Source organism: Anomalospiza imberbis, chromosome 1, assembly GCF_031753505.1.
Source record: "Anomalospiza imberbis isolate Cuckoo-Finch-1a 21T00152 chromosome 1, ASM3175350v1, whole genome shotgun sequence".
NCBI lineage: Eukaryota > Metazoa > Chordata > Aves > Passeriformes > Viduidae > Anomalospiza > Anomalospiza imberbis.
The window spans coordinates 12432077-12453274 of NC_089681.1; the positions used below are offsets into that span (position 1 = coordinate 12432077).

Consider the following 21198-nt stretch of genomic DNA (forward strand, 5'->3'; position numbering starts at 1 on the left):
CAAGACTTCCCCTCCACAAAAATCACAAGAATCATTCACACCAAAGAGGTGTGAACCTCTTTGGCCTAGATATCACTGCCTCAAAGTAGTGTTAACTTCAAAACCTTGTTTAACTTACAAAGACAATTACAAGACAGAAAAATAAAGGAAAACAAATCACAAGAGAAAAAAACACCCACTCCCAACATTTGAAAATTGAAGGAATCTTTAGATCATACTGAAAGAATCTTATCTTTAGAAAATGAAAAGGTATGACCAAGGTAATCGTCATAGCAGTATCAGCAGCAACTTCTGCTATTTCTTCCCTCCAGGTTCAATTCCATCTTTAGGGCCTTGCAAGGGAAGAGCAATTCTCCTTCATTCAGATCCATGCAGTAAGACAATACTTAGAAAGGGGCAATAGCTCCTAAGGTTTTAAAGCAGACTTAACTTAATCAACATCAATGATGTTTAAGCACACGCTTAACATTTTGCCCACAATACCCTCGCACATTTCCCAGGGTATGAAATTCCCACTGGCACTGACAGAAGTGAAATCACATTTCCAATTTATTTGGAACAGATGCATTAAGTTAGTTCCTTGGAAACAATTGTTATTACTGGTGATGAAGGAGAAGGAAACGCAGTAAAGTTTGGAGTTACACAGGTACATTCACAGCGTGACAAAATGCGACATATATGTCATATCATTACTATGACAACAGTGTTTGGAAGACGTGTAACCAGCATTTTGTAAGCATATGGTCATATACTGGCCCCTTCCTGTGCTCAAAATGAAAAACAAAACAGAGGGACAGGAGCTAAAGGCATGAAGCCACAGACTGGCCAGTTTGCATTCCTTTGCCCTGATATCAGTTACAATGACTGCACAGTGATTCAAATGCTTTGCTTATAGACGTGTTTATTTGTCTTTAGCATCTTGCTTCCAAAAAACCTAAAAAACCTCCAAGAAACATGCAGAAATAGCAAGTGTTGGTTTTGAACATTGGGACACCAGTGTGAATTCCTACAGTAACTGTGATTTTGTGGCTGCAGGGAGTGTGTGGAAGAGGGGAACAAGAAATGCTGATGTAATTAAGGAAATAATACTGAGGTTACACCTCCTGTTACCTGTTGGAACAGACTAAAAGCTTTATGCCCCTGGAAATTGGACATCCCTGCATTCCATGGCTATTAAGAGAACTGGCACACATATATATATATATGTATATATGTATATATATGTGTGTATGAAACTTCCTAGAGAACAGTTAACATGTCAAGCTCTGCTTCTCCATAGCACACCTGCATCTTTAAAGGAGTACCTACTCCAGCATAATCTGTTTCTGGGTCCCCTTTTCAAGAAGAAAAAGTGACAAGTTTCACTGAAGGGGAGAGTGGTCAAGACTGTTACAAAGGATGAGACACCTCCCATACTTACTTTGGGAGAAAACCAAGCCAAAACCACAGCTTTACCATGTACTGGTTCCAAGTCAGAGTCCAAATTCCTAAAAGAGGCCAAGTTTGCCATCTTGACAATTTCTTGTTGATAATCACATCTCAGTTGACTTTTTTCTTATCTGATGACTTAATCAGGCAATTTCAACAGATTGAATGATTGCACTAGTTTTGCCAAAAGCAGTAAGTGACTTGCAACACACAAGCAAACAGATAAATAAGAGACTTGCAGGTCTGATGTGACCTCAGCTGGCACATCCTTAGGGATTTATTTGGAAATGAGTGGTCCTACACTGTACTGAGAAGCTGAGCCACTCAGGCAGCAACTCATTACCCAGGGACATGGGTGCACCAGAAGAAAAGGAGAGGGCAGGAGGGTATGGCCCCAGCCAGGCTGTGGGAGAGATTTTAATTCCCTGAGTGTGTGTAAACCATTTTTACTCTCCAGAGCTTCTTTACTTAATTCTTGCAACAAAACATTTCCGTATCACACATACTGGTATGGTAAATACCCAAGAGGACACAAGGTGCTTGTATTTTAAAAATATGAGATCAAATAAGCACCAATAAACCATTCTCTTTTCTGCTTCTCCTGTGAGGCTTGGAATAACCCTGAAGGCCTGAACAACCCTGTTCTTCTTGAGCAAAGAAATGTTTAACTCTAAAATGCTGGGGAGGAAGAGAAGAGCAGTATTTCATCAAAGGACCTGTACTAGCAGTCTAACAACATAATCTCTTGAAGGGAGCCAAGGATTAAAAGTTGGTGTGGAAAGGCACAGTAGGTAGTAAAAATACAACAGTATCCATCTTTCAAAACTCAAGGGCTCTTGAAAGAGGGTGCTAGGAAGCGGAAAGGGAGTTGCTCTGTCCAAGACGTAAAGTTGTGCCCTGTTTCCTCTGTCTGCATCTTTTTCCACCTTTTATTTTTGGATCTTGCAACATTATCCAGCACTAGATGGCACATAGCTATAATAACAGCCACTGCGCCCTGCTCCAGAGCGCAGCAGGAACACTGGAACCACCCTGCAAAGAAGGAGAGTAAGAGAGAACATGGAACATTAAAATCCACCTCTCACTTCTGTTTTACTTAGGAGGATTTGAAAACACACCTTTAAGACTTGGAGGAGCTCATTTCCCAGAAGTGCTCCAGCGGCAGAGGAGCACCTGTGTCACCTCCAAGGCTGCCCAATGGGCAGGGCTGTCGCGGCAGAGCCCGGCTGCACAGGAGCCCAGCACGGGCTGCAGAAAGGGCGGCTGCCCCAGCACAGGCACGCCGCGCCTCACTCGGAATCGCGCCTCTCCCCGCGCTCGACCAGGACAGCTCTGCTGGCAGGAGTCTGTAGAGTAGGCACAGCTTAACCCTGAGCTATTTTCAGCAGAAGGCGGGATGCGAGCTAACTTCCCAGCATACAGTACAGCCTGTGCCGTAATACAAAATCCAGCCTTTGTGCCTTGCCACACAGAGCTGCTCAGTGCACTGGAGGTGGGGACCATCGGATGCTCTCAAGTAAGGGCCAAGATGCTGATGCCATGAAATAAATGGTTTTATAAACCTCCCAACAGGACAGTTTTCATTGATACACAAACTGTAGATGAGTGCTGTTTTGGGCCCCATCACATCAGGTCAGTGCAGAAGGACCCACCTATCCAAGTAGGGCAGCCAAAGGGCCAATTTGCAGTCCTTAAGCTCAGGCAAGCACAATGCATAAACAGCATCACTGGAAAAAAATGTGGAACTCACACATCTCAAAGCAGATTAAACTCTTCTGAAAAGGCCAGGCTTAGCAGGTATCCCAGGACAGCCTTATCACAGACTCAACCAGGAGCCATTTTATGTGGCTGGCTGACCTGTTCCCCTCTTTCTGCCCATGAACTCGTTTTGCCCTTTCATCTCTTCATTTTAGGCCTGGATAACATTTTCCTGTGTCAGAATTTACTATGACCCAAAGCGGCTACTGGCTGGAGTACCCAATCTAAACACACATGAAAACTTAAAGTAACACTTCCAACCCTGTGTAGCACCCCTGAGGACACAGGCAAACACAGATATAGCTAATCAACAGCTGGTTTCTGCTAAAAATGCTAGAGACCTGCAAGTCCCAATGAATTCCCACTACCCCATGAATCACTTAGATGCCAAGATATCACTTCAAAGGCTAGACTTTAGAAACCATAAATCTGAACAATCTTTTTTTTTATTTTGACATGACTACATTGCCAGAAAAAGAATTATGACTTGTGTAGCATCTTCTAAAGCACAGTCCAGTTCTCAGTCTGAAAGTGCTGAAATCAGGAATTTGCCCAAGACTGCAAATACATGCTTTCTCCTTGGAAACATAGCTTGCAGCTGAGCAGCAGGAAGGAGATACATTTGGAATTTCTCTGCTGCCAGCCACTGTTTTAGTTCATGTTATGATACCAAGAACTGAAAGTTGTTGTTTCTACTGAGAACTCCTCCTTCTTCCAGTTACTTCAAAGGATACAGTGAGTTTCTACATTAATGGAAGTGTTAATTATCACTATGTTTTCCCACATAATTGATAATCAATGCCTTTGGCACTGGTAAGACATGGCCCCCAACATTTTCAATTACACTGCTCCTCCCTCCCCTCAGGAAAAGAGATTTTACATCTCTCACCTGTGATTCAGCCTCAAACTCAGAGTTGGAGGAATCGTGTCTGTTTTGGATAACAGACTCCTCCTAACTACCAAGGAAAAGGTGAGGAAAGGGCTCCCAACAGTTAGGTGGAGCCTTGTGCCCATGCTGAGAGGCATACTTTGTTGAGGAAGGGAGCAGCTCTACAAAAGGATAGGCAATGACACCCACTGGTAACTAAAAACCAACAATGATCTGCTCTGCAGCCTTCACTGCAGAAGTCTCCAGAAGAGACACTTCTAGAAGAGCTGCACCAGCCAACAGTCAGAGACTTTTGGAGGAATTACCTCAATAAAGAGTCACAAAAGAAGCTTTAGATCTGGATGTTTTTCTTGTAGCAGCAGAATCCCAGAAGTCTTCCCCAAAGACACTTATGCTACTTTTGAGGACAAAAGCAGATGACATTCAGTACACTGCTGGAATATTCCTGGAGATCAGTGAGACAAGGGAGTCCCACCAGCGCCTAACGAAATCATTCAGGGCACAGCATGACCACTGAGTTGTGTCCACCACGTTCACCTTGCTACAGCAGTGTGAAAAACACTAACTTAAACATTGTTTCAGTGCACGGCTTTGAATTTCTAGCCTGGGTCTGCCCTAACTTTCCTCCAGAAATTGAAAGGAATGGCTCCAGGAGAGAAACCAAGCATCTGCAGCAATATGATATAATGTGGGATGAAATATTCACACCCTGTAAAAAATAACAAGAAAGTTGTACCAGGGAATGCTTCTGATATGGATTTATTTTGCCACTTGGCTCCACTTTAGCACTACCTGCAACCCTAGAAGCTCAAAGAGTATTAAAGGCTGGTCATTCCTGACACACCCTGTATCTTCCAGACACAGAGGACCTTTTTTACTCTGAAGGTCAGCTGCATAAGGGAAAGATGTTAAACATTGTACAAACGGGTCCTCATTCCTGGAGACATACCTGTTCTCTATAAAGCATATCTTCCTACTTTACCAAAAAATGCCTCCCACATGTATTTACACCAGTGTTCGCTCTGCAGAGGTCTGTGAGAAAGAAAAAGAGATTTTCATCTCTCTGGTGCACCACCAGCTGAGCTGCAGTTGGGATTCAGTGGACAGACTCTTTATTGCTGGTGGACTTAAACTATGAGATGAACACAGTTTTATCTCCAAAATCTGGATAGAGGGGTAAAATAGCTTCCCTGTTCTCTCTTGGTACCAGAGAGAACTAAAACAACTGGCTCCTTCCCAGGGAATTCACTACTCACTGCTCATCTCTGCCATCATGCAGGAGCTCTGTTTGGAAGGGACAGGAATGAGTTGTGGCAATGGCTTCAGATGATGCTTAGTGAGTGTCCCCCTCTTTCACACTAACCAGACTTCAATTAAAAGGATCACTACAGTTTTGGGCAAAACGTTTCCATCCTCTGCTGGCTTTCTATTGCTTGGCTCCAGGCAAAATGTTCAACTTTTGTGCCTCAGTTTCCCCACTACTTAAACAGGAGTAATAAACCCTTCCCTGGAGGTATCAATTGGTGCCTGTATAAGAGGATGCAAAGGAAAGCACTACAAGAACCAGAGATCATCAATAAAGTATCCAACACTGCCACCAGTGCTTCAGCAAACCACCAGCCCACTTGACCCCTAGAGCCACTAGCTCAGAAAGCCAAAAACCAGGAAGAAGCTGCCAGGTTCTTCATATTCATGAGCTTTTTAATAAAGCTCAACAAAACTTGGAGGCATGTTCTCTGCTGTTGCACTTGCCCTTTCGCACAGCGAGCAAGTCATAAATATTTCAGGGGAAGAGTCCAGAAAATTTGCAAGACTGGTCCTAGCCTTTTACAGCATTAATGAGCAGGCCATTAATAGTTAATGAAGCAGCTGCTGGTGATCTCAGAGGTAAAGGCAAGAGGAGAACAGTAGCATTTGCCCATTCACTACAATGTGATAATGTGAAGGAATGGCTTGATCCTTCTATCAAATTCTCCCCATCACCTCCCCATCACAGCAAGACCCAGAAGCCGATCACAGGACTTCCAGCAGAACCACACACAACCCCCTGCCCCACTGCTGTCATCCAGCAGGGATGGGGCTGCTGGAAATGGCCTGAACCAACTGTCCTGATGCTCTGTGCACATCGGAGGGACTGCAAAGGTTTCAGTGACGTGTCTTAAATACAAGACTAATTTCCAAACAATCAGGTAGGACCAAGTAATGCCTATGTGCAGGTGTGTGTGTGCACTCCATAGCCACACATATGTAAAAATGCCAATAAAAAGAGAGGAGTTTGAGGCCTTTTTAAAATCTCAACAGTTTGTTCAAAGCTGCACTTTGAAGGCCAAATTCACAATACAACTGGGCAGCCATCTTCAAAGAACAATTTCTCTGATTTCAGCCTCAGATACAGCGAGGACTTTGGTGAAATGTATTTTTGCTGTATGTACTCTTTTGTGTATCTGTACTGACATCCCTTAGCTGTACCTTTGCAGACTGGAAAGCACCTTGCAGACAAGAAGTCACCTTTTGGCAATTCTGCTTGCCAGGAGCTTTACCAAGGAAGGGCACCACTGGCCAGGCTGCTGGGTGCAACTGCAGTCCTGCAGCCCTTTTGTTTTGCCCCTCAAAACAAAAGTTTGGGTAAAAGTTTGGACACTGCCAAACTCTTACTTCCTTCATTTTATCCCTGCCAGTATCACTGATTTTTAAAGGATTAGTGAGGTTTGTTTCAATCTTCCTCCACATTCATGTGTATGCAGATCTATCAATCCCAGCACAGTAACTTCCTAGTGGTCTAATGAAAACAGGGAAGTTGTGGAGAGACCCTCCATCGTTTGTGCCCTGGAGAGTGGCCAGTGTAACCCAGCAGGAATTCAACACCAAAAATCTAACACACTAAAAGCAGTTTGCGTCAGTCCTGCTGGCCCCAGGAATAATCAGTCTCCTTGATTTCAGCTCACATCACATCTGGCTTGTCACAGATTAAGCCTTTTCTGTGGTTTTCTAATGGGGTCTGCACAAAAAGCAAGGATTGATGGCAGAGAGGCTCCCTGAAGACCCTCAGATGGATAGGGACAACCAGACCCACCTTCTTCAACAGCAAACTGAGCTGGGTAGCGATGCAATCTGAGTATCTCCCTTTTATGTAAGTGTCCTTCGCACAGAGTGCAAAAGTTCATCTGTTCCAGCCGTTCAGGACTGGCAGTCAAGAGCTTTGCATTCAAATGGAAGAGAAAAAGGAAAAGAAAAGCTTAATCTCAAAGTTACAGTCTTAATTCCACCCTCCAAACCAGAGATGTTTTAGTAGTGCAGGAGTCAAAGGCAACTGCAGCACGGGGCCCTTTGTTAAATAATTAACTAGGATTTGCCTAATCTATCCATCAGGTTCTCACTGCAGAGACAAAAAATATCCCCATCAACACCCCACTCTCACCTAAGCAATGAGCTTCCTACAGCACCTCCAGGGATAATCCTCTAGTTTTTAACAAAACTGGTCCTTGACTTTTCTCACCTTCAAATGTGATTCTGCCTGCTGCTCTCAATGCAGATCAAAGGCGACCTTAGTAGATCCTTACTGTGCTAAGACATAAAATAAATTTATTAAGTTAAATTTCAAGTAATGATGTTATTCTGTAATTTTATTTAAAACTATCATTTGCCAAACATTCTCTGGAAAATAATTACTACTCAGACCTAAAAATAAAGTACACAATTAGCAATGAATGTATACTGCCTTTTTAAAAAATCTATAGCATGTAATGCTCCCTCATGCTTTGAGTGGGGAGTGTCTCAAAGTGGTCATAAACACTGATGTAAAGACTTTAATACCTTGAACTAATTTAAATTACATTAAGGATGACACGTCACATAGGAAGAACCCTACCGAATTCAGATGTGTGTTGGGCTGTTCCTCACTCACACCATCTATTTTGCATAATTTAAGAACAAGTATTTTAAAATAGCAGACAAGTAAAAAAAAAAAAAATCTTTTAATGACCAGAAAAACCTACCCAACCTCAAATGTTTCTTAATCAATTTCCTATTAGCTGCCTGTTTCATTTAAAAAAGAAGGAAAAAAAAGTTGACATTTTACCTTCTTCTCCAGCAAAACTTTAATGCTAACTATGTGTTCAATTTTCTGTTTCCAACCCTTTGAGAAGTTATTTTTTACTGATTTTTACAAGACATCAAAGGGACATGGGCCATTCATGCACTAGCCAAAAATTTGTCAAGCTGCAACCCCAAACAAGCAGAGTGGCCAGAGCAGAAGCTCAAGAATGTTCCAAATTGAGTATCTGTCAGCTGCAAATACTAAAGGGCTGCAAATCACAGTCCTTTTCCACTGCTGTGCAGACCAGCAATCACGAATTTGAGCAGGAGAAGGGTGTCTCAGCCAACCTGTGCCAGAAGCTCAGCATGGAACTCATCTGGGAGATGCTGCAGCAGGGCCTAGATACACAAGCCAAGCAGTGACCTTGCAACACACAGTAGCAGCCTCCACCCTGAGACTCAGTAAAGAGATAAGGACAAGAGTGAAGGAACAAATAAAACCCCTACTTACACAGGAATGAACAAAATACAGGCAGATTAAAAATACCCCAAAAAACTAAAGCATGTTAGATGAAAACATGAACCAACCAGTGTAACTGGTTCTATGCTTGTGCCAGCGAGAGGCAAATAGGAAAGGATGCCTTGAGTTCAAGGCAGATAACGGAAAAATATGATCAAATTCTTTCCATGGCTGCAGAAATCAATACAGAGAGGAAACTCAGGTATGAATTCAGGTTTTCTGTGCAAATACACTATTCAAAATGCATCAAACTACAACTCACACCACTCCACACAACATATCTCAAAGCTAAAAGCATGGCAGAGCCCAGGTGATAATTCTCATCCCTCCTGCTGTCTGCTACCATCTGTAAGTAGAGCAGCCTGCAAACAGCCACAAGTCCTTTGTCACACAGTACTGCATACCACTTACATCAGCACCAATTCTGGGATGCAGCTTGTGTTAAATACCCAGAATCTCCTTGCAAAGTGCCTTGCACACTTCTCCCATTCAATAGCACATTTCAAAGCAGATCCCTGTCTCCATCAAGCACCACAACAGCCCTTTGCCCACAGATGGAAAGGTGCTCTCCTTGTTCTGTGAGCACCCTGCCACAGCAAGCTCCTTGTTGGGATGCGAATGGAGCCCTCCAAAAATTGTCAGGGTGGGAACAGACTGGTAGGGGAAGAGGTGAAGGAAGAGGGCATCACAAAGAAATTAAAAATGCAAACCATGTGCTCAACAATGATCTTCCTCCTGAACTGAGCGCAGGGTGCAGACAGGGATTTGTGTACATTATTTTTTAATTTAGAAGAACCTTATATTTAAGTCCCCCAGAATTTTTGTGGGAGAGTGTTAAGAGGGCTCAGCACAGAATTGGAGCCAGCTGGCAAAGGGTGTCTGGTGCTTGCTCACCCTTTGCACCCTAGAGTAGTAGACCCTGAGGTTGAAAGCACTCACCCTTGAGCACTTTGTGGTGAGAACAAGACCATTCACTGCTCACCAAGAGGCAAGAACAACAAGGAAAAAGCAGTTCAGATTTCAGGAGATTAACTTTAAATCCACCAACTCAGTGCTCTGATTTGCTGCTGGAGAAGAGATGGGGCTGGAGCTAAGATAATTTCTATGTACAAGCTCTTTTCCACATAAATATATTATATAATATATTGTGACACTCCTCTCCTGACTTGGACATGTATCGAGTGTTCGCACACTCTCCTGGATCATCACGCAGAGGGTAAACACATAAAAATAAGGTTGATAAGGCTAAGATCTAGGATAAGAGGACAAACAAACAGAATCCAAGGCACTTTAAGTATATTTAGGGTTGAAAGCAAAATCCTTCAGAGAGCTAAGATTTTTTTTCCTTTATCTGATTAAGTGTGGATCTTAAAACTTGTGTTTGCCTTGAGCAATATTTCCCAAACCACCTCACCCCCTTGACATCACCAAGGTACACAGACAAGATGCCAACAGATACTCAGAGGGGCATCCTGTGAAAACTATTTTAGCAATAGTGAAATTGTGAGGATGCTCTAAAGAGACACCAATTTAAAAGTAGTAAAGAAAGCAGTTCATTCCAAACACATCATTCTTTCTTGTCACTCCAGTTGTTTTAAAACACATGTAGAGCCGACTCCTCTCTTATACTGAAGAATCCTGGACAGGCAGAGAAGTAGAGGCTTCTTTAGGCAGCACTTTACTCCGAATTTATTCATCACCATTTATACTCTGAATTTATTCATCATCATTTACACTTGGAAGCTTCCTACCTGCCGTAGTTGGGCAAAATCCTGCAGGTCCTCAGTGGCCACCAGCCCCTGTCCTCGGCCGCCCGGCATGGGCACGATGCATTTGCCAACTCTCCCATGCAGCAACCCCTGGCACTTTCCCTGGTTTGAAAACCCCACATGAAGCTTTTTCAGCATCATCAGCCAGCTTTTTCAGCTGGTTCTCAAAGAGAACTAAACCTAGCCCTCAAAAAGGTCACACAGTGGACAGTGGAGCTGATAGCTTCCTGGCAAGATACTTGTACCCAAGCACAGGTTGGGAGGACCTGTGCCTTAGGTTAAAGCCTGGGTAAAGGGGCTACTGTCTCTCAAAAAAAAAAAAAAAGAAAAAAAAAAAAAGGATGCAAAGCCCTGAGACATGAGAAACAGATCCCAAAAATCTGCAACTGCAAGGTCATGACTCCTATGACTCCTGGTGGTCTCCTGGTACTGAATTTATTATTTGATGGTAATAAAGCAGCATCATAATGGTGACAGGCTGCAAGAGATGATGTGGGGATGCCAGACATTAAATACATGAGTGATAAAGGACTCTGTAACTACCTTTGGCTGAGCAAAAGGAGGGCACTGGTGTACTGGTCCCATGGGTGGGAGCAGTGACAGTCATGTGGACTTCCAGCCAGGCAGCCAAGTGCTCTCCCTGGGAGAGAGCTGAGCACTCAAACAACTTCCTCGCCTTTCAATCACATGGAAATTTACACTTTTCACAGAAGATGAGGAAGGGGAATCTCTCTGGAAAAATGCAGAAAAAAACCAACTTCAGGGGAAATGAGGATTCTTTGGGATAACCCCATCCTCCACAATTTTCAAGAAAGCTTCCAAAGCCTGGAAGACAACAACTACCAAAGCCTTTAACAGCAGTGTGCTCCCAGCATATCATTTAAATAAATCAGTTTCTGGAGAGACAAAAGACAAGGAAAAATTCCCTGTGGTGCCTGACAGTTTGTGCTCAAGAGGATGCTGAAAAAATAAAACCCCACAACAAGACATATTTGCTTTTGAGGTGGGTGGTAGGAAGAGGGGAGGGGAAGGAATATCCCCAGAAACACTTAAGGCCAGAACCATCAGGACTTTCCTTCATTTTGTGTGAAAGTGAATCAGCAGTGCTCTGCCAGCCCGGCAGCAAAGCTTGGAGATGCTGCTGCTGTCTGCTTCGTACTGGCTTTCACCGGCATGAGGGGAGGCAAAAAGCTCCCTGCACCACTTCCCAGGCCACCATCCTGGCACACTGAAATTCTACAAAACTTAACTGCTTCCAACTGGTATCCTCTTGGACTTTTGTCTTGCTAGTAGGATCTAAGAAAAAGTATTTTCCCACTTCTGCTATCTAAGTGAAGTGCAACATAAAGTAATTGAAGCTAATAAGCATAAAATTAGGTTGAGAAATGTAAAAAATATATGTCCAAAACATAGAGTGAGAAAAGGGAACACATACAAGAAAGGCAACAGAAGGGGCACGGAGATCTCGAGACATACTGGTATTTTATTAAATCCCTCTGAGAGTGCCTTCAGCAGGAGCCCAGAACCTGCTTTTTGGGTGGTATTAAAAAAAAAAGAAAAAAACCAAACCACAAATAACAAGATTCTACTTAAAAGGAAAGGAACCACATTCTTCCCTATACAGTTTTGCTCACAGGAGTTCTTCCTCCACTCTACTTCCTCCATCAAAATGGACAAGAGGTCAAGTAACACTGAATCTGAGGCTTCCTTAGTTATGGTCACTGACTCCAAAGAAGCAAGAAAATCTCCGTTTGTCTGATGGTGGAGGGGTTTTTGTTTGTTTAAAGCTCCACTGAATGAAATATGCAGTTTTAACACTTATTAAAAATTGTGGGAACGTACAATCAATTACAAAAGAGAAGCCAAAACAAACAGGTAATTTGATGTTGCAAGTTTAAAAAAATATTTAGTATTTAAGAGGGGAAATAAGGTCAGGACAGGAAGAATGGGGAAGAAAAAAGAGAAGGAAAATCCAAGATTTCAGGCCTCTAACAGGCTCAATAAGTAAATGAAAAGCAGTGCAAGACGTTCCCATCCCACCCAAACCACTGCTCACATGAAATTAATCGTCCCCTCCACCAGTGCCAACTGGGACCACACTGCAAATCACAGCACCAAAATGCTACATATTAAAAGCTAACACTAAAGATTTATCTCTCAACATGTCATTTAATAAAAGAGGGAGAGAAGTAGAGAGCTGTTTCTCTGCAAAGCCAAAGCTAAGGGTTTGCTAAGTGGAGTAACACAAGGCAAATAGCTTTGCTTTTCATCTTGCAACATTTTTCCAGGAAAGAAGATGAATTTCAGGCTGTGGAAGGGTTTACCAAGTGAACTGAAAGCCACCATCGAGGAAACTCTGTGACTTGCACAGAGCTATTTGCATTTGCCAGGATGTGCCCATTCCTGTGATCCAGAGCCTCCGATGCCTGCACCGGCAGGAGGGGCTGCACTTAACCGGGGCTTCACTCCAGCAGTAACAAGGGCTTCCCAGAGCAGAGGGTTGATGTGCAGACACCCAGAGCTGAACAAGCACATGACAGCAGGCATGTCTGCACGGGCACATCTCACATCAGGTCTGTACCACCAACGCTTGCCGCACGTTGTATCAGCCCAGGGCAGGACATGCCACTGAAGCAGCTGTGCTGGCAAAACCCATGAGTGAATGGGCTGTCACACCAGCAAAGGGACATTACTGCCAATGTCACATACTGAGACAGGGCTGGGACGATAAACCCACCGTCAGCACATTCACCCAAGGAGAAAGTTCTTGATGTGCTTGTGGGATGCTGACCAGACCAAAGCACCTGGTACCCTGCCTAATGAGATACTGAACATACACAGTCTCACTTGTTACCAAAGCCTGTAGCGATGGGACAAGGAGCAATGGTTTTAAACTGACAGAGTGTAGGTTTAGATTGGACATCCGGAAACAATTTTAAAATCCCTTTCAACCCTCAGGCTGGGCAATCCCAGACAAAGGCAGCACGAGGCAGAGGCCTACAGGACTTCAGAGTTTTTGAACCATGCAGACAGAAATTGCATCCAAGGCTGAGCCTGGACCGTGGTACTGTTTACCCTGTAGTCTGTGTGGGTGGGAGCTGTGGAGATCTGCAAATTCCTCCCAATAAGCCTGTAATATTTTGAGAGGCAAGCAAGTGGTGAGCAGGCTCCAGTTTGCTAGATCAGGTCCCCGCTGGACAACAGTGTGGAGAAGATACAAACTGCACATGGTGCTGGAAAGGCTTGTTCTCAGAGCAAAGCTGAATCCCCTGCCCCTGCCCAGCTTTCAGCACCCAGCATGTGCCCTTGCCCCCAGGCAATTCACAAAAGGTCAAAACTTGCTGCAAGCTCACCCCCTCCACTCCTGATGTGCGATTTCTAACCATGCAGGTGTTCCAGATAACATTCTTCCCCATTTGCTTCCCAACCCTTCCTCCCCTGCCTCCCCTCCAGAGGGCAAATGCTTCTCTCTGTCAAACACTGAGAGACCCCAGCCCCTCTATCAAACACTTCCCACCCCCAGCCCCACGCAGGGCACTGCCCACTGCAGGCCACATGCAGCCTCACCCAAAAATTCAAGGAGATGTTGCACCATAATCCACCACCTCAGCTATCAGAATCTCCCAGGATGACTTTTTTGAAGTCCCCTCCCAGCTGCCAACACCTAAACCTTCTCTCCTTGCCTGTGTCCTTCTCTCTCTGCTCACTAACAAAACCAAGCCATCTGAGCCTTCTTCTGCAGTGCTAAATACACAAAATAATTTCACACCTCTCCCTCAGCAGACTCACAATACTGGTCACTCTACATAAACTTGGCTTATGGAATATTCAGTTTTCACTGTAGGAACTGGTTTGGGGTTCCACAGTTCCGAAAAAACCTTGCCAAATGCATTGTCTTCTTTTCAAACTCCCAACATTTTTACAACAACCCCAAGTGCTAATTTTTTAAAACCAAAACAACCAACCAAAACCCCCCTCTGCCTTGCAAAGGCATGGTGGTTTTGGGGAGAGGGCTGGCTTGGTGATTTCTGAACTGTTTCTGGAAGGCAAGGCTGGAATTGAACACTGTTCCCTTCATCTTCCAAGCACCCAACTTATTTTATTTCCATTTTGCTGCACCTTCACAAACCAAACTCTCAAATATTACCCCATATGAAAAGTATTTAAATCATTCTGGAAATCAACAGCTCTTTCAGCTTTTCAAAAAAAATCCCAACTTACTGCTACGCTGGGACTGAACTGTATCATTACATCCTATAAACTTCAGATCTATTTTTGCAAGATTGATAAAATAAACTAATCACAAATATTAGTTCTAGCTGATGTGACACATGTAAACACCCTGACAGAAGACCAGCAATAATCATGATGGCTTTAAGTTAAAGTCTTTATAGATTATTTTAGTGCCAACTTTTGTTTATTACTTACTCTCAGTATGAACAAATAGCATCATGTAGATGTGCAGTAACCTTTAGGGAAAGAACACACTTGCTGAATTACCCTCACAACTGAAACAAAGTCAAACTACAATTACACTCCATGTGAAATGTAAATGCAGTTTTACCTGACAGCCATGCTGAAATCTCATGGAATTCAGCTGTGACACTGCATGTATCTGAACAAATTCTAATTAAAATACTCTAGTTATTTTCAGTGGATGTTTCCACTCCTTAAGTGGACACAAAGAAAAATAATTTAGACATGGATCAAAACATTCCAACCAGAAGACACTCCAAATAGCATTTCTGAGGATCATCCAAGTTAGGGCAAAACAAAAAGAAATAAAACCTGAAGATGTCACGCATGCAAATACAGTGATGTCACGTCTGGCATTAAAATCTTTGTCTTTTACGAGGATCAGCAAAACCTGCTGTGCTCTCATTCCAGCCTGGAGCAGTTTGAAACTGGTTTGAAACTGCAAAAAGAAGCCAGTAACTTTACTGTATTTAATGTTGGCTTTTTTTGACTTTTAATAAAAACACAATAAAACTTCCCCCTCCACACAAGAAAAAACACTACAAACTTAGGCTGTTTCATATAACAGACTATTCATTCTACAGATATTGACTAGAAATTGCTGATTTTAACTAGAGTAAAAAGGAAAAAAACAAGTGGAATTTTGAGAGAAAGAGATTGGAAAGAGCATGCTACTTTCAAACACTGACAGCAGGAAGAGTTCTGTGTGACAAAACTCTGACAGCTGAACTCTTGGGGTGGACAGACAGGAAAAATGTCATTTTACAAAGGTGAGTAATCACAAGGTCTTTGGTCTGATGACTGAGCTATAAACACCTATCCAGGCTTTTTGGCACTTAGTTTATCGAGGATACAAGAAGAGAGGACAAACATGGGAGAACTCTTGGCCACTGCTTTCTGTAGAAGCCTGAGGGGATAAACACACTTATGGGAGCAAAGTAAAATAAGGACCAGCCAATTCTTAGCATTTATATTCTTCCCAATTGCTGGCCAGTACCTTGTTCTCCCTAATCCAGAAATCAATCTGCAATTCTGTTTCAAAGAGCTGCTGAGCTCATACAACATCCTGAAGCCACATCTACACTAGAAAGGCTTCACCGCTACAGAAATATATTACCCTGGCAAAGCACTCTGGTCACAGGTACCTCTTAAACAATAATATTGCTCATCTACTGGTCTAATAAAACCACGGCAGCACACACCACTCCTAATACACATGCCATGTCCCAGTAAGGCTGCATGACTGAGGTTTCAGCTAGAGACATCAGACGTCCTCTAGTTACATCAGCGCCTCCACGACCCAGCCCCAGCCAGGAGGGAAAAACCGCACACAAACTTTAATCTGTAGTTTAAAAATAAAAGGCACCTCATTGACAGCCTTGTGCTGTGACCCTGTGCTGTCAGCCGTGCAGCTTCTCAAGGCAATGTACACTCTGCACTCTGGCCCGCTGCTCCCCGCGCTGCTGCTGCGGGGCCCGGCAGGCAGGAGCTGCTGATGCCCAGCAATCCTGATCACCAGGTCCCCTTCCCACCCAGCCAGGCGTCCTATTCTTCCCTCCCACTCCTACTTCTTCGGATGTTTTCTCCCCTTTTGCTCTCCACCTTCCAATCCAAAACTTTTGCTGTGCTCCCCTGCACGTCAGGACCCTCGCAAGTTCACAGGGTTTCCAAGGAGCACCTGCCCCAAGAAAGGATGGGGAGCCGCCATCGGAGAGGTGCTTGGGCAGCCAAGGGGGAGGAAATCAGAGCCATGCCCCGCCTCCCCGGCCGGCTCCCTCAGGAGGGATTCCCAGGCTCTGAACTAACCGAAGTGCTCAGGAAAGAGCTCGGTATACGGATATCCCAAAATCAGACAGGTATTTCCCTGTATCATTTCCAAGTAATAGTCCTCGCAAAGAAGGGGGGGGGAGGAATCAGTATCCTTCCCTGTCACCTTCATCCCAGAGGGAGAGAGAGAAGGGGGAAAAAGAAGACGGTTCTGTGATGTCTTTGGAAATAGGCTAAAACAAACGGAAAAGTCACCCCTCATTTAAGGAAAAAAAAAAAAAAAAAAAGTGGATGCAACGTGACAAAGCGCGAATTTCCCCACATCTCCCGATTCTGGAGAAAATAAAATGCCACGGGAAGGCAAAGCCTTTCGCCGCGGGTGGAGGAGGGATGGAGCGAGGCACCCAGCTCTGCCCCGCCGCGGTCCCGGCTCGGTGCCGCCGCTCCGCCTCGCCGCTCCCCGCAGTTACCGGCAGCGAGACCCGCGCCACGACCACGGCGTCACGAGTGGGAGGGGGGCTGCCAAAGAGGGGAGGGAGCGCAGGAGGAAGGAAAAAACGTCAAAAATTAAACCAGAAGAAACCACTGCCAAGTGCGGCCGCGGGCGCGGAGCCACGCGCGGCGGCGGCGCCGGGCCCCTCCCGCGCCCCGGGGCGGCTCTGCCCCCCCGGTCCGGGAGACCGCGGCTCCTCGTCAGGGACCGCGCTGACAAAATCCCCTGCTCGCCTCTACGTAACGCCCTGTCGAAAGCGGACGCCATATTTTGTGTTGCTGATGTCGACATAGACAAACGTAGACATGTTTCACCCCCCCCCTCCTCCTGCTTTTCCCCCTTCACCCAAACTTGCGATCGGGAGGCGGAGGGGAGCGGGAAAAGGGCGAGGGGAGGGAGGCTGCATGGCCAAAAATGAAAAAATGTAGCTAAAATAATTAAGAGCCCACCCCGAACAACCCTCCCGGCTCCCACCCCCGGCAGTCTCCCCCGCCTTCCCCCCCACCTCCCGGCTCCCGCCGAAGTCCAGGGAACCGGACAGTTTCTGGCAGGAGGAAAAGTTGGGTGCGAGCGGTCGGGGCGGGAGCGGCGGCGAGCGTCCGTGCGCAGGGAGGGGGCGGCTGGGGAGCGCCTCGCACCGGGGGAGGGGGCCCCGCCTGGGAAGTTTCCTACCTGCGCCCAGGGCGGCGGCACCGACTGTCCCGGGCGGAGCGGCACCGGGGCTCCGCTCCGCGCCGCTCCGCTCCGTGCGCCGCCCGCGGCCGCGGGACCCCGCGCCCCCCGCCCCCGCCGCGCCGGCCCGCGGGGAACACGCGCGCCCCGCCACGCGCGCACGCACCGGCCCTGCCCCGCCGCGGGAAAAAAAAAAAAAAAAAAAAAAAAAAAAAGGAGGAAAAAAAAAAGGGAAAAAAAAAGGAGGAAAAAAAAAAAAAAAAAGAGCCCTCGATCGGCGGGGATCTACGCCAAACCCCACATGATCTCTGACGTCAGCCTGCGTATTTGCATACGATACCACCGCCGGCGCGGCCGCCGGGGTCCCTCGGCGCGGCGGAAAGTTGCGCGCGGGGCCGCGCCCCCCCCACCGCCCGCCCGGCCCGGCCGCGCCTCCCGCGGCTCTGCCCCACCAATCCTCCACGCACCCCCTGCCCCGAGCGGGGGCTCCGCCGGGCGCTCCGCTGTCCCTGCGGTGACACCGCCGGCCCGTGCCCGGCCCGGCCGGTGGCATCGCTGGTCCCCGCCGCGCTCCCCTTCCCGCTCCACGGACGGAACCACGCGGAGCCTCCCGATCGTCCAGGTGGAGCCGGGGGTCGCAGCGGGGCACCCCCCGCCCCGCCGCAGCCCCGGGCGATGCGAGCGGTGGCGACGCCGAGGGGGATATGCACCCTTGGTAGAGGGGTTGGGAGTGAGGACCCTCGGAGCAGTATCCCTTGGGCTGGACCTCCCCGTGTGGGGATGGCAGCCGCTGGACCCTCGTTCTAGGACGTGGGGACGGGACCAGCATCTCTGCATCGCATCCCTGCTGTAGAGTCGGCGGGGGCTGACCCCCGCTGTGGGCACGGCGACAGGATCCTAAGGATCTGGATGTGGCTGTGCCGTTGCCGTGAAACTGCCCCTCGAAAGCGGGGCAGATTACCTGGGGAGGTGGGAGGCACTTCTTCGTCTTCGGCTTGTGATACAGGTTTTCCAAGCCAAAGTCTTCTGGGTGGGTTTCAGGCGGTGGGTTTTTTTTTTTTTAATTTATTTTTGTGGCTTTGAAGAAGGTGGTGTGTATTTCCAAGGGATTCTACCGCAATCTCTGCTCCTCTGCTGCAACGCAGGAATCCTTTCCCCAGTTTAAAACTGCCGTTGAACTCTTTGCCTTTCTTCCAAAGAGATGTAGACAGATAGGACCCAGGCTATTTTCTGTTTACTTCAATGAATTCATTAAAAGAAATAATTTACCGATTCTATCTTGCTACTAGATTGCAGATCTTCCAACAAGTCCTGGCTAATAAGACTTAAGAGTAGCATAATCTCACTGTAACTCCAGGGATGTGCTATCTAGACGTCGTATCTTTGATTAGATCGCATTAGATTAATCTTTTAATTATATACTACAGGCTTTAAATCTCGGCTTGCTTCGGCTGTCACCCTGCCCCATGTCACCAGCAGGTCGGCCAGGCTGCAGCCCTTAACCCAGCTGAGTAACTTCGGTGGGCATCGTTTTGTTTCCCTTCCCCGTGTAGGGCTGGGGACTGGGGATGGCTCGTGTTTGAGTGTCAGGCGAGGAGCTCTAAGTTACTGCAACTGAATAATCGCAGAAGAACGTAAATATGTCAAAGCAGTGTCAAGAGATTTCTTTGCAGGGATACCCTTATCCGAGTAGGCGTGTTTTTGACTGCCTGACTGAGTATAGTCTCTCTCTGCAAGTATTTGATAACAGGATGGATTCCTTCCTTGCTGCCACCAGCCCCGAGATTCCTGCTAACTTCACTTTCCAGATGGAGGCTGTTAGGCAGGGACAAGCTTGAGCATACTCTCTGCACTTGTTAGGGGCAAGATGCCACTTAAAGCTTGCTGATGCTCATCAAACTCTGGTGTTCATCCTGAAAGCTGTTGGTGGTTTTGATATTTTTCATGGAATTTTCTTTCTCTTTTAAATATTACTGAATATATTGTGTTTAACTCTTCAGTAGCTGTCCAGCCCTGAAAATATTTCTGATTTTTGAATACTCGGGTGCAAAAAAAAGTTCTTTTAGGGCGCAAAGATTTTCCTCCAGGATACACAATTTTTTTACTGTCTTAAATTCCTTTTCTACGATCTAGAAAAATAGACAAGCCGAAGTGTATTAGTAAGACTACTATACTTTTGAGTATAAAATGTTCTTGAAAGGGTAGATCAATGGAAAAGCAGGTGACAAATCATCTTCTTGGTGTTGTCCTAATTGACACGTACTTTAAGGCCCGTTTAGCTTTCTTTTTGCATTTCCAAATGCAGAAGGCTCTTTGACTGAGTGGGTGAAATGGCAGCTAATGCTGCCTTTCAAGTGCCAAAAAGGGCTGTCAGTGGGAGCCAGGTGTGGGATTTCAGACCTTAAGCCCGGGTTATAACAAAGGCAGTTCTAACCTGTGGCCAGAGAGATCCCTGCACCAAGTAAGGCCTGCAGTGAGGCTTAGCCACCTTCCCCAAAATCGTGGATGGTGCCACACAAATTAGGTACTGGAAGGTCATTAAAAATGAGGCATAATTCACTGTATTTAAGGTGAAGAGGATGTGGGTTTGAAATTGGAGCAATTGTTATTACTATCCTATATGAAGCAACTAAGGACAACTATTTGAGCACATGTGTGTTCAATGTTCCTGCTAGAGAAGCTGCTCACACTGTGTCATCTAACTCTAAGAATACCTGCTTGTGTCTGACTTGTCATTTTCCCACACGGAGGCACAAAATATAGTGCACAGAGATTGGTTTTGTGAACGTTTTTTTGACTTGGTCATCAAATTCCTCCTCTGAATCTTGAGCAGTGGGACAAACAGGCTGTGTGGCATCTCTACCTGGATGCTGCCTTTTAGGAAACTTGTAGTTGGTCGGTTAGCTCTGATTCTGTCAAATTTAATTGAAGTTAAGTGAAACGATCAAAGGTTTACTGAGGGATGGGAGAATGGTGTTTAATATTAGAGTTTATAATTACAAAAGCCTTGATTCCTTGGGAAGTCGCGCAATTATAAAAGTATCAGTGATGAATGCAATTTGAATACTCTTACAGTGTCTCAATATTCATTTATAAAAACCTAACATTAATATGACGTGGGGTAACATAGCAAAATGGAAATTGCTTTTGCAGAACATGCAAAAGGAAATTTGCAATTTAAAATTTCTTTTGCATAAGGCCTCTCTTTTTAATTAATAGCACAATGAAAGACACACTGATTACAAAGCACAGTGAACATGCATGCACAATTTCCCAGGAAAGTGAGGGCAGAGTACTTGCTTGCTTCAAATCTAGTGCCCTCTCTGTTCCTTCTGTGCACTGTCTGGGTTTGAAGTGACATCTGCTCCATAAAGACCTCAGGTGAAGTTGC

General features: G+C 45.7%; 1 protein-coding gene and 1 long non-coding RNA gene across 3 annotated transcripts in view; one reads left to right on the forward strand and one right to left on the reverse strand.

Moving 5' to 3' along the window:
* ZHX2 (zinc fingers and homeoboxes 2) overlaps window positions 1-17928 on the reverse strand; it is a 74534-nt gene extending 56606 nt beyond the window's left edge. For both annotated transcript variants that reach the window (XM_068181838.1, XM_068181819.1), the window contains exon 1: window positions 17808-17928. The gene's annotated coding sequence lies outside the window, so the exon portion shown is untranslated. The remainder of the gene's footprint in view (window positions 1-17807) is intronic.
* Window positions 12210-20449, forward strand: LOC137469371 (uncharacterized). The gene is made up of 3 exons (XR_010996469.1): window positions 12210-13463; window positions 15054-16731; window positions 19235-20449. It is a non-coding gene; the product is annotated as an uncharacterized lncRNA (long non-coding RNA).
* The last annotated feature ends 749 nt before the right edge of the window (window positions 20450-21198 follow it).